Here is a 14509-nt window from a genome sequence, read left to right on the forward strand (position 1 = left end):
TGAGGAAAATAGTGTGAATGCTAATGCTCCGCAACTGATTTTAATGGAACGATGCTAACGAGTTGGGCTGCAGTATTGAGGGCACCACGGCAGGCATCACTGTTTATGACATCAGGTGCAAACCATTGACAGGTTTCTAGGTAGAACCATTTACAGACGGTTCATAGAGGGTTCTAGTTTTTTTTTAAAGAACCCTATATGGTTCTACTTAGCACCTTTTCTTTCAAAGGGTGCATATGTCAACATGTGGCTGACATATATTTGTTTGCTGCTTTAGACTGATCACTTCTCCAAAGCGGGTCTGCTAGAGTAGCAGAGCAGCGAATGTCTTCACACACAGCAGAACATCTTTCTTGTAGCGACTGAGTTTTTAGATCCCTTTCAAGGCCTTTGTAACTTTCCGTAATAGCGGAGCTTAATATTTGTCGTGTTTGAATGCATTTCACGGCAGTTGAGCTGTTAGGTTATTACTGTAGCTTTCCTTGAGAGTGTGAGGCTCTGTCTGTGTGCTGGTGCGTGGAGCGTGTCAGGCAATGACTTAGGACCTTGGGGCCTAGGCCCTCAGCTCCCAGAGACTGGCATAAAGTACTGTATGTCCGTCATTGATTGCTGCGATTAAGTTACGGCTAAGGAGATGGCCTTTTGAAAATATGCCGTCTAATAAATGAGAGAGGGGAAAGACCAACAAATAAACAAGATTAATTGCATGCCCACCCCGCCGATCAGTTTCACCGTTACAAGAAAAGAGCAGAATGTTTTCTGTTGAAAGAGAGAGAAAGAGAAAGAGAGAGAGAGAGTGAGATTGATTGACTTCTGGGGCCACTTCTAGAGGGCAGAGGGGACCCGAAGAAACAACAAACGACTTGTGGTGTGATAGTAGATTCACAGACCAAATGATCCTCGAACTAAGTTTAAATGAACTCCCCTTGAACCTCTCTCTGTGTGTGTTAGAGGTGCATTAGCGATGTGCTATTTGGTTCTCAAACCTCCCAGACAAAAAAACCAAACTGGACTCTCGGGTGTCAGCAAAAGCCATATGAACGTTTTATGATGGAAACCATAGGGAGCGTTCACTGTCGCCCCATCCCTCTCCCGCGATCTCCGGTTACCAGTGATACTCTGGAACACTAACGGTAAGCGAGACCGTTAATAGCCTGAAATGTTGACAGACAGGCCTGGGGGATAGGGTGTCCGAGGTAGGGTAGGATTTGCGCGGGCACTCATTGGGGTGCATCTGTGATAAGGGTCTGTGTGGAGTGTTTGCGTGTGTGTGCATGTGTGTGTGTGTGTCTGTGTGTGTGTGTGCATGTGGAATGTGCATCAGGGATGTGTTTGTGATGTTTCACATCAAGCAAAGAGAGACCTGTTTATAGCATCAGACCATAGAGCCTGCTTGTATTCTTCTTTATAGAAATAACAGATCACAACTTTCCCAACATGGGATGGAGCCTACCGCTATGGAGCAAACAGTTCAGTTTGTTAACCCTCGTAGAATCAAGGTCTCAGCTGCCCTCCCCGGGCATCTCTCTCCCCTAGGGTCTCTGGCTCTTCCTAGGAGTTTGGGAAGGCAGCTGGTTTGTACTGTACCATGTTTTCACATGCTTCCTTACAAACACACACTCACATGCATGTATGCACACACGTACTCACAACCTGCACAACTGGAGAACTGTGTCCTTTGTGTGGTCCCACCTGTATTGTTTACAACACTCACCGTCCTCAGAGGAATGAGCTTCACAAAACCATAACTATTTGCATAATGTCAGCTCTATGCTGGAAGTGTGCGTTGTTCTCTTTTCTCTCTACACACAAACTCTTTTCTCTCTTTTCTCTCTACACACAAACTCTCCAGAGACTAGCTCTAACATTTTCAACAGAAACTTAGATATTGACTATGAAGAAGCCGACGCCTTGTTAGTCGTGGAAGGAGGCTGTTGCAGAAGCATTCCGTCAATTACAGAAGTATGTCTATTCCCATTCCATTTGGTCTGATCTGAGTTTGATATGGATCAGCTGGGTTTTTATATAAACCCCATTGAACGCAATGAAGAAGAAAATGTATTTTATCAGCACATAGTGGATGGAAATGTAATGTGTCAGCTGCTACTTGTGCGATATCATGCTTCACATCTGTGCCACATGATCTGTTCCTTACATAGAAGAAGGCCCGGGACATGCCAAAGTGCTTCCTTGAATTTTGGGTCTGAAGATGAACATTCCTGTTGATCAAGGGGGTGACGCTACTCTCTCCGGTATTCCATGGTTGAGGATCTATCGAATTGGAGGAACTCCATTGCAAAGTTGGGCAACCAGACAGCATGTTTTCATTTCACATCTCATGAATTACTTTGGGAAGAATCCACCACAAGAGGTGTCATGTGGCCTTGGACACCTCTGAGTTCAGGTTTGGATCATTTATTGGTCAACGGTGGAGAGGTTTGAATGTCTTTGTTAGATGCCGGCCCCTTTCCGTTGAGATGAGTTAAGACTTAAGACTACAGCTACAGCGCAAAGCCATAAACAACATCAATCTAATCATGTTAGGGCAGAATCCACCTCCCCCATGTTCCCCCCTACCCGCTCACAGGCCTTTCCACCTTGGGGGGGGATTCATATAGTTCAAATATTTTGCCATTCAATTTTAGCTCAACGCTTTCCCTCTTAAGTCCCCCAGGTGGAAAATGGTTGTACCCCTCAATACCACCACTCTCCTCATCCCCTGCTTGACGTAAATTCTGCTCTTTAGCAGTAACTCCAACTGACCCAGCTGCTGTGTGTGTGAGCCACACGCGGGGAGAGTTCTTTATTTTATGAGTGCACCGTAGTGCATTATAACGAGGGATGTCTATTTAGGTCTGGGCTCTTGGCAGAAACCTCTAAGTAGGGGCTTAAGAACCAAACTTAGATGAGGAAAGAGGCCTGGGCCAGGAGAGAGAGAGAGAATCTCCTCTGTTGCTAAGCCTTCTCAGGCTGTTGACTCTGTGCACAAAAAGGCCTGCTAACACTTTACTGAAACGTTCAAGTATAAGGCATTCTGAAGCTCATACAAGTAATGAAGCATTATACCAGCAGTCTTTAGGTAGTGTTCTCAAAGGCCTATTTCAGCTCTATCAAAGCTAGCTCCTGAGATGTGGATAAACTGTGCCGTGTTACAGAGCTCTCTGCCATGAATTGTCCTCCGTTCTGCAATGACGAGCCGCGATAGAGCCCATGTGAGGCTCCGGAGCAATTAGAGCAATGGGAGAAGTTAACAACTCAAATTGATCTCTAGCATGTGAACATTTTGTTTGGATACATGTTATATGCAGTGCCTTCAGAAAGTATTAGATCCCTCGACTTTTTTCACATTTCGTCGTGTTACAGCCTGAATTTAAAATGTATTGAATTGATCGTGTTGTGTCACTGGCCTACACACAATACCCCATAATGTCAAAGTCGAAATATGTTTTTCCATTTTTTTTTTTACAAATTAATTAAAAATGAAAAACTGAACTCTTGTCATTAAGTATTCAACTCCTTTGTTATAGAAAACCTAAATAAGTTTGTTAAAGTCACGTAATAAGTTGCCTAGACAATAGTGTTTAACATGATTTTTGAATTACTCCATCTCATCTCGGTCTCCGACACATAATTTATCTGTAAGGTCCCTCAGTCAATCAGTGAATTTCAAGCACAGATTCAGCTACAAAGACTGGAAAGGTTTTTCAATGCCTCGCCAAAAAGGGGATGTATTTATAATTATTATATATATATATATATATTTTGTTTTACCTTTATTTTAACTAAGTCAGTTAAGAACAAATTCTTATTTACAATGACGGCCTACCAAAATGCAAAAGGCCTCCTGTGGGGAGGGCTGGGATTTAAAAAAAATATGAGTGGCAGTGGTGTGGAGAAGGGAGGGGTGAGGGTACGATGACAATGCAAATAGTCTGGGTATCCATTTGACTAGATGTTCAGGAGTCTTATGGCTTGGGGGTAGAAGCTGTTTAGAAGCCTCTTGGACCTAGACTTGGCACTCCGATACTGCTTGCCGTGCGGTAGCAGAGAGAACAGTCTATGACTGGAGTCTTTTAACATTTTTAGGGCCTTCCTCTGACACCGCCTGGTATGGAGGTCCTGGATGGCAGGAAGCTTGGCCCCAGTGATGTACTGGGCCATTCACACTACCCTCTGTAGTGCCTTGCGGTCGGAGGCTGAGCAGTTGCCATACCAGGCAGTGATGCAACCAGTCAAGATGCTCTCGATGGTGCAGCTGTAGAACCTTTTGAGGATCTGAGGACCCATGCCAAATCTTTTCAGTCTCCTAATAGGGAATAGGTTTTGTCGTGCCCGCTTCACAACTGTCTTGGTGTGCTTGGACCATGTTAGTTTGTTGGTGATGTGGACACCAAAGGAAACTGATCAGAGATTTCACCACGAGGCAAATGATGGCTTTAAAACAGTTACAGAGTTTAATGGCTGTGATAAGAGAAAACTGAGGATGGATCAACAACATTGTAGTTACTCCACATATTAACCTAATTGACAGAAGGAAAAGAAGAAAGCCTCTACATAATCCAAATATTCCACAAAAGAAACATCCTGTTTGCAACAAGGCACTAAAGTAATACTGCAAAGCAATTCCCTTTTTGTCCTGAATACAAACTGTTATGTTTGGGGCAAATCTAATACAACACATTAGTGGTTAGTGGTGGATGCACCATGTTATGGGTATTCTTGCAATCGTAATTATTGTAAAGGACTGAATGTTCCAGAGTGGCCGAGTTACAGTTTCGACTAAAATCTGCTTGAAAATGGTTGTCTAGTGCGTTTCACATCCGTTACACTAGCAATGATCAACAATGAATTTGACAGAGTTTGAATACGTTTTTAAAGAATAATGGGCAAATGTTGTACATTCCAGATGTGGAAAGCTCTTAAACATGTACCAAGAAAGACTCACAGCTGTAATCACTGCCAAAGATGCTTCTACAAAGTATTGACTAAGGGATGTGAACACGTTTGTAAATTACATATTTCATTTTCAATACATTTGCAAAAGTTTCTTAAAACATGTTTTCACTTTGTCATTATGGGGTGTTGTGTGTAGATGGGTGAGAAAACCCCCAAATGTAATCCATTTTGAATTCAGGCTGTAACACAAGAAAATGTGGAATAAGTCTAGGGGTGTGAATACTTTCTAAAAGCACTGTAGTTCAGGTTCAATGTGACAACGTCTATTGTTTAAGTCTGAAATACAAACTATGTGGGTCTAGTCTACAGAGGAAATGAAATACTGTAAAGGTGCAGAAAATGCCTGTCTTATTATGCGTTGGCCGGTTCTCTTCAAAACATGATTCTTTTTTCATTTTCTCCCACGTGTTTCCAATGCAAAGGGCATACTTTGGAAAACACATTAGCTTCCTTGTATGGACTTCTTCTTATTTGTCTAATGACGCTGTTTACTTCGAATATATTGGCCCTTTTCATCCCTGTCACAATTAGAAACAGAAACATCAGTCATTTTAAGCCAAGTTCACAGTTTTTTCCAATGCGAAAAAACATTAAACAAGTTCTGTTTGTTCCATCAGAGTTCTAAAACCCTGGTATGATGGTTATTCTCATGAGGGAATAAATAGGGAAACCAGTGCTAATCCACAAACCTACTGATACTGTGTCCACCTGTATACACTGTCCTTGGCCCAGTTAAATATGTTTTCTTTCCTGCTGACAGAGCTTCTATCACATTTGTCAAACCACTTAAGTTTCTTTTATATTTTTAACATCACGTCCCTGGATGAAAACATCTTCAGGCAGTCCATCCATCTAATGACCTGCCAAAACTGCCTCACAGCTGTACATACAGACAGTACTATACATTTATTTCTTGTTTCTGCTGCATGTAACCATTTACACAATAGCAGACTTGCTGACATTCACATGCCATTACAGCTGAGCTGTACTCGTCTTACTGTTATGCCTTGAATGTATCAAAGTAGAACAATCCGGAAACTATTGTAACAGCAATGATGTCTGTCATAAATCTTTAGATTCAGAGTGGTTGGACAAGTGTAGCACGGTAAAAATGTAAGTGATTTGCCTGGCCTTTAATTACCTTCACCAGTGGACTCCTGAATGAGCTTTCAGGAAAAGGGTAGCCATGTTAATGAAGACTCATATTTAATCTGGCGCTATGCAAATGTAATCCAGATTTACAGCAGCATGAAATTTGGGCCGTTTTGGGAATCTGAACCACAGCAATGCCAGTGACGGAACAATAACCAACTCACAACAACCAACTTAGACAGACTTCCAGGCTGAAAAAACTGCATAGACTAGCCAAAATGTCAAGCTGGTCTATGCTGGTTCATAATGGTCTATGCTTGTCAAGCTGGTCTGACTAGCATGGTCTAGCTGGTTAGGCTGACCATCGGGTTCTTGGTCACCTCCATGACCAAGGCCCTTCTCCCCTGATTGCTCAGTTTGGCCAGTTGGCCAGCTCTGAGAAGAGTCTTGGTGGTTCCAAACTTCTTACATTCATGAATGATGGAGGCCACTGTGTTCTTGGGGATTTTCAATGCTGCAGACATTTTTGTTACCCTCCCCCAGATCTGTGCCTTGACACAATCCTGTCACGGAGTTGTAAGTTGTAGAAACATCTGAAGGATGATCAATGGAATCAGGATGCACCTGAGCTCAATTTCAAGTCTCATAGGAAAGGGTTTGAATACTTATGTAGGTAAGATATTTCTATTTTTTGCTTTTAATATATTTGCAAACACTTCTAAAAACCTGTTTTTGCTTTGTCATTAAGGGGTATTGTGTGTAGATTGATGAGGAATTTCAGAATAAGGCTTTAACGTAACAAAATGTGAATATTTTCGTGATTCGCTGTATGTAATGTATTGTCTTAAATAATTAAGCACTTCGATGCTGGTTTATGATGGTATGCTGGTGACCAGTTTATGCTGGTGCAGACCCAGTTAGGGTTTAAATATTTTCCGATTAAACTATCTCTTTGGGAGCATATACCAGGTTTAATTTTTGTTCCACATTTCTTGATATGGAACGGCAAAGAACTGCGTCAATTAAGGTGATCGTAAATCTGCGTGTCAACTTTACTTGTCATCTGTCTTCTCATCAAATTTGGACTGTTGATTATAATGACACGGGTCAGATGGCACCTTCTTGGGTTTCCGACCCTCGTCTCCCTTGAGTGCTGACACAGATTGATGTGGTCTGAGGAGGTCCGAGCACACAGGTCTGTGGAAACATCTAGAGGGTGATAAGAGGTTCTGAACAGAGGGATGACACCACCTCTGGAGTCAGTCTGGAGTCATGGGAAGCTGTCCACCACTGTCCTCTTAACCCAAACTCAGGTCAACCCTGGCCTGTCTTTCAAAGAAGGAGACGAAGAGACTGAGCCCGACTTGGTAAAGTGTGAGATGTCCAGACTGATTGTGGACTACGATAGGACTGGCCAGATGGTAGAGACATCGCATATCAATTTACTGGACTCATTATGAACAAAGATGACATCTAACTAACTCTACCATCCTGAAATATAAAGATTTTTAACACATTTAATGGAGGTCTGTGGCTTTAGGAATTTACAACTGAAATTATGAAATTGACTTTCCTCCACACTGACATTTATATTATTGCAGTCACTAATTCTAGCCTTGTGGCACAAAATCAATGCACTGCAAACAACAGCAGATCAGACAACCATAATCAAATATCGTTTGGGGGCTGAATAGTAGTGAGAGTCAATGGAGGGTAATGGACATTGAACTAGTGTTTCATTTGTTTGTTTTCTCTTGTTCATTTGTATAGGACATTGTGAAATCTGTGGATTTCACCTTGTAGTTGTTCTAATCTTGGTTAGAAAGGTTAAATGCCTCTGTACTTAGGTGAAATGGTTTACCTTTATGGGTCCTCACCTTGAATCCTTTAAATCCAATTGAAATTCATTGGCCTCTCCTTTGAAGCTGATCTTTCTGGGCTCCTGGGTAGCTGGATAGTTGCAAGAGGCTCACATAAAAAGGCCTTTAATTGAATAGCAGCGTTCTGTAGAGGGTGGAACAGGTGCCATGGTTGTGTCAGCTTGGAGTAGGAAAGTGAGTAGAGGCTGGATTTGGGCGTTGACGTGGGATTTGACGATAGCATGGCGTCTTGGCTCCAACCAACCCCATCTCCCCACGCCGCCATTACCGGGCAGGAAACGGTTAAAGTGTGTAGCACTATGTGCTCTATGTATTACTGCTCTATGCATCACTTACATAGTTTGGGCTTTACAGATAAATTGAGCTGAATGTTGAGAACGTTGTTAAATGACATACAGTGAGATCTAAATCTATAATGCCTTCATGTCATCACAATGCTTTGTAGTTTAATAATCGAAACATGGCCAACTGTACTGCTAAACTGTGGATCCCGCCACGCTGTGGTAACCATTAACAGATGGTCAAAAGGCTTTAAAATCAATATCAGGCACTGGCACGTAGACACTGAGAAGTGCTTCTGAGAAAACATGTTTGGTTCAGACTGTATGCCCATTTATGATACTTGTGTCCACACAGCAATGTTGGGAAATTACACAGCCTCCCAAACACGTCACTTTCTATTCAAAGTATGTCCTTGATCCCTAGTAAGGTACTGGTTAATCATTGGTCTCACTCAGTATTTTATTATTTAATTGATTTAACCTTTATTTATCTAGGCAAGTCAGTTAAGAATAAATTCTTATTTACAATGACGGCCTACCAAAAGGCAAAAGGCCTCCTGCGGGGACGGGGGCCTGGGATTAAAAATACAAATAAATTAAAATATAGGACAAAAGACACATCACGACAAGAGAGACCTAAGACAACAACATAGCATGGCTGCAACACAACATGGCAGCAGCACAACATGGTAGCAGCACAAACCATGGTACAAACATTATTGCGCCAGACAACAGCACAAATGGCAAGAAGGTAGAGACAACAATACATCACGCAAAGCAGCCACAGCTGTCAGTAAGAGTGTACATGATTGAGTCTTTGAATGAAGAAATTGAGATAAAAATGTCCAGTTTGAGTGTTTGTAGCAGCTCGTTCCAGTCGCTAGCTGCAGCGAAAGACGAGCGACCCAGGGATGTGTGCGCTTTGGGGACCTTTAACAGAATGTGACTGGCAGAACAGGTGTTGTATATGGAGAATGAGGGCTGCAGTAGATATCTCAGATAGGGGGGAGTGAGACCTAAGAGGGTTTTATAAATAAGCATCTACCAGTGGGTCTTGTGACAGGTTTACGGACACGACCAGTTTACAGAGGAGTATAGAGTGCAGTGATGTGTCCTATAAGGAGCATTGGTGGCAAATCTAATGGCCAAATGGTAAAGAACATCTAGATGCTTGAGAGCACCCTTACCTGACGATCCATAAATTACATCTCCGTAATCTAGCATGGGTAAAACGGTCATCTGAATCAGGGTTAGTTTGGCAGCTGGGGTGAAAGAGGAGCGATTACGATAGAGGAAACCAAGTCTAGATTGAACTTTATCCTGCAGCTTTGATATGTGCTGAGAGAAGGACAGTGTACCATCTAGCCATACTCCCAAGTACTTGTATGAGGTGACTACCTCAAGCTCTAAACCCTCAGAGGTAGTAATTTCACCGGTGGGGAGAGGGGCATTCTTCTTATCAAACCACATGACCTTTGTTTTGGAGGTGTTCAGACCAAGGTTAAGGGCAGAGAAAGCTTGTTTTACACTAAGAAAGTTTTGTTGTAGAGCATTTAACACAAAATCTGGAGAGGGGCCAGCTGAGTATAAGATTGTATTATCTGCATATAAATGGATAAGAGAGCTTCCTACTGCCTGAGCTATGTTGTTGATGTAAATTGAGAAGAGCGTGGGGCCAAAGATCGAGCCTTGGGGTACAACCTTGGTGACAGGTAGTGGCTGAGACAGCAGATGTTCTGACATTATACACTACACTCTGCACAGTATAGTTGCACAGTAGAGTTGAGGTGATTTTCTTCTTGAGGTTCAGAATAGGGTTGAGTAGGGTTGAATATTGGTTAAGTCTGTGCTTGTTGTCCATAAGCATCTCCTGCTTCAGTATCTTATATTATTCTTTACTATGAAAGCTGCACTGTCTGTGGCCCCCTGCAGATGAGGGCAGTTATACAGAACTTAGTTTGGATATTGTAAAGACCTGTGTGTCCTGACCTGTCAGTTAGGGAGCAAACGGCTCCAACAGGTGGGCTGTATGTGGGGGAGTGGGACCTCTTTTATCCAGGCACAGATTAAGAAAGTGGTGTCAGAGGGGTCGCCCAAAAATAAACCTCCCTGCTGTCTGTACACTCGTGGGTTATACCAATTCTGTGGGTCACAGTCCAGGGCTAATAGGGTAGGTGGGGAAGTCCACGATGGGCGTGACTCAGGGGACAACTATTCAACTGTAAGGGTTAATGCAAAACCACTCTTTAGTACATACACACACACACACAACAGTTGAGGAGGGAATGTAGCCTGTGTTTGGGATTGTCCAAAAAGGTCTGTAAAGTGTGCGCTGTTCAGTCAAAGAGAACCCAAATATCCTTGGAATCGATATATCACAGGTTAGCTATTCATTAATTTACAATAAAGACAAATGTGTCTCCATTTATGTATTGAAATGTGTTGAACTACTAAAATACTTGTGTTATAGCTGCTCTGAACCATAGACTGGGCTCTGAACACATACAAATGAATTCTGTCAATTGGATCGTAAATCATATAGAATATTTGTTTAGATATGAGTGCACAAAACTCATGTTTGTAAAACTCAAGTGTTAAACGTTTTTGGAAGGTGTTCCTGAAGACAGTTTAACACCTATACACTACATTTCACTCCCAACCCCCAAAAATATTCTGACAGAGATACAGCGTGTTAAATAAAGTATTGCAGCTAAATTATTTTGGTCGATAAAGGGTAGGATAGTGAGGCCTTTTGGTGACCCCGTACAACCGCAAACACTGTATAACAACCCCTATTTGATGGAGAGACATCTCTCTTTGACACTTTAACCACTTTACAACCACTGACCTCTACTTTGCCTGCTCTCACATCTACTCATGAGGTGAACAATGTACTGTAGGCATTTGCTTTTGGCTTCCTGCTTTAAATGAATCAAATAAGCTCTCAGATAGCACTAGTTGTTTTGAGATTGACTTGTGCTATACATGCCACACATTTGGTTAGAAGAATTTGTGTTTGCAAAGGAAAAATTGGTTCATCATCGCTGTCCAAGGTTCTGGCAGAAGTGGACGTCTGTTTCAAGGTTTAAAGGATCATTTGATAATATTCACAAAATATCTCAGAGTAGGAGTGCTGATGTAGGATGAGTTTTGCCTTCAAAATCTAAATGTGTAACATCACATGTACGGGGGGGGGGGGGGCTGACCCTAGATCTGCACTACTACTCTGAGAGGATTTATGAATACAGGCCCTGCTCTTCAAATATTGATAATCACATGCCACAAATGCCAGTAATGCTACATAAGCTTCACAAGAAGGTTGATGTTGTACTCAGGTATGTTTTTCTGTTTCTCTTAATGTGGTTTTTCCCACAATGAGTTTTCCACCTGGCAGAACAAGTGTTACACAGTAGAAAACAGGACGCAAAGACAAAAGCAACTACTGTCTTTAGGTGATTTGCTAGCAGTCACTGTTATAGACTGTGTTGCATTTTGAACAAAAAGCTTTTGCCATGAGTGGAAAAGTCTAACTTCCCTTTGCTAGTTACTGTGGTGTACGGTAACTAAGTAAAAATACTTTGAAGTACTACTTAAGTAGATTTTGGGGGTATCTGTACTTTACTTTACTCTTTGTATTTTTGACAACTTTGACTTTTACTCCACTACATTCCTGAAGAATCTATCACATTTTACTCCCATACACTTCCCTGACACCCAGAAGTACATTACATTTCAAATATTTAGCAGGAATAGGAAAATGGCCCTATTCACACACTTATCAAGAATACATATGGTCATCCCTACTGCATCTGATCTGGCGGACTCAATACAAACAAATGCTTGGTTTGTAAATGATGTCTGAGTGTTGGAGTGTGCCCCTGGCTATCTGTACATGTAAAAACAAGAACATTGTGTCATCTGGTCTGCTTAATATACTTTACTTTTGATAATTAAGTATATTTGAGCAATTACATTTACTTTTTATACTCACATTTAAAACCAAATATTGTTTTACTTTTACTCAAGTAGTATTTTACTGGGTGATTTTCACTTTTACTTGAGTCATTTTTTTAAATGAAAGTTATTTTTTACTTTTGCTCAGGTATGACGATTGGGTACTTATTCCAACACTGCCTAGTTACTATTTGGGTATTGTCTTCTAGCTGGGTCTACGCAAGGGGTTACTTGTAGGTTACTTGTGGGTTACTTGTAGGTTACTTGTGGGTTACTTGTAGGTTACTTGTGGGTTACTTGTAGGCTTACCACTGGAAAGCTGTAGGCCTACTTGGCATGGGAACATTATCACTATGTACTGTACATTCTATCTGGTCGATGTCAAGATAAAGAACAAAGATGAAAATGAAGTGTGACAGCCAACTTGATGAAAAGATCTCACAGCAATGGATGTTTACCGTTAATAGTCTAACTGCAAAGTATAGTTCCACGTGCATTATGCTGATGTTATAACTCTACCTCCTGTTTTTTTTATTTTATGGAAGACAATTCATTTCATTTGGCTTCAATTCATCTGGCTACTGTCTTTGGCATTGCTAGGGCCAGGTGTTTTTAATTTCTCAGGATTAGATCACATGGTCAGGAAAAAAATACTGTTGTCTTAACCATGACCTATGAATGAATTATGTATCATTGTATGATGGATTCATTGTGTTGTCTCATCCCCCGGTAATAGAATTCCGTAGTTGGGGTTGTGGTTCTTGTGATTTGAATGGGCTCAGTACTACTCAACAGAACTTTGCCTAAGGGGTTGTTTTGTTTCCTGTTTTTCCAGACTGTGTTAGTTTGATTCATCCTAATGTATACCAATATTTGCCTTGCAAATACACAGCTAATAAAGACAATGTCATTGTAACCCCGGCATCTGAACTGTCACGGCAGCCAGTTGGTCCAAGCACTCAGGTCTGTTGATAAATGAATACGTCGAGTGCCTATGGTAGATATTGAACAATTAGTGCAAAGTTTATGCTGTTTCCTCTTGTTCAATTTCTGCCAGGACTGAGATAACATGCTGTAGTACGGCAACAAATGATGGAACATGCCTATATGATTCTTTCTTATACTGTATATGCAACGTACATGACCAATGACATTTCTGCAGAAGCACTGTAGTGACTGCAAATTGTAACAGTTGTGGTGGACTTTGTTACAGTGTAATGGAGATGAAACAGAAAACATGTTGCTAAAGTGTAACTATACTGGACAAAAATGTAAACGCAACATGTAGCAATATCAAAGATTTTAGGGAGTTTTACAGTTCATGTAAGGAAATCAGTCCATTTAAATAAATTCATTAGGCGCTAATCTATGGATTTCAAATGACTGGAAAACCAGTCCGTATCTGGTGTGACCACCATTTGCCTCATGCAGCACAACACATCTCCTTTGCATAGAGTTGATCAGACTGTTAATTGTGGCCTGTGTAATATTGTCCCATTCCTTTTCAATGGATGTGCGAAGTTGATGGATATTGGCGGGAACTGGAACATGCTGTCGTACACGTCGATCCAGAGCATCCCAAACGTGCTCAATGGGTGACATGTCTGGTGAGTACGCAGGTCATGGAAGAACTGATACATTTTTAGCTTCCATGAATTCTGTACAGATCCTTACGACATGGGGCTGTGTATTATCATGCTAAAACATGAGGTGTTGGTGGCGGATGCATGGCATGACAATGGGCCTCAGGATCTCGTGACGGTATCTCTGTGCATTCAATTTTACCCTCGATAAAATGCACTTGTGTTCATTGTACATAGCTTATGCCTGGCCATACCATAACACTACCAGCCACCATGGGGCACTCTGTTCACAAAGTGGACATCGGCAAGCCGCTTGCCCACACAACGCCATACACGTAGTCTGCGGTTGTGAAGCCGGTTGGACGTACTGCCAAATTCTCTAAAACAACGTTGGAGGCGTCTTATGGTAGAGAAATTAACATTCAATTATCTGGTAACAGCTCTAGTGGACATTCCTGCAGTCAGCGTGCCAATTGCACACTCCCTAAAAACTTGAGACATCTGTGACATTGCGTTGTGTGCCAAAACTGCACATTTTAGTGGCCTTTTATTGTCCCCAGCAAGAGGTGCACCTGTGTAATGATCATGCTGTTTCATCGGCTTCTTGATATGCCACACCTGTCAAGTGGATGGATTATTTTGGCAAAGGAAAAATGCTGATTTACAGGGATGTCAACACATTTGTGCACAATACTTGAGATAAAATAAGCTTTTTTTGTATATGGACATTTTCTGGAATCTTTTATTTCAGCTCATGCAACAT

Source organism: Oncorhynchus mykiss, chromosome 2 (genome assembly GCF_057628025.1).
Source record: "Oncorhynchus mykiss isolate SJ-2025 chromosome 2, ASM5762802v1, whole genome shotgun sequence".
Classification (NCBI taxonomy): Eukaryota; Metazoa; Chordata; class Actinopteri; order Salmoniformes; family Salmonidae; genus Oncorhynchus; species Oncorhynchus mykiss.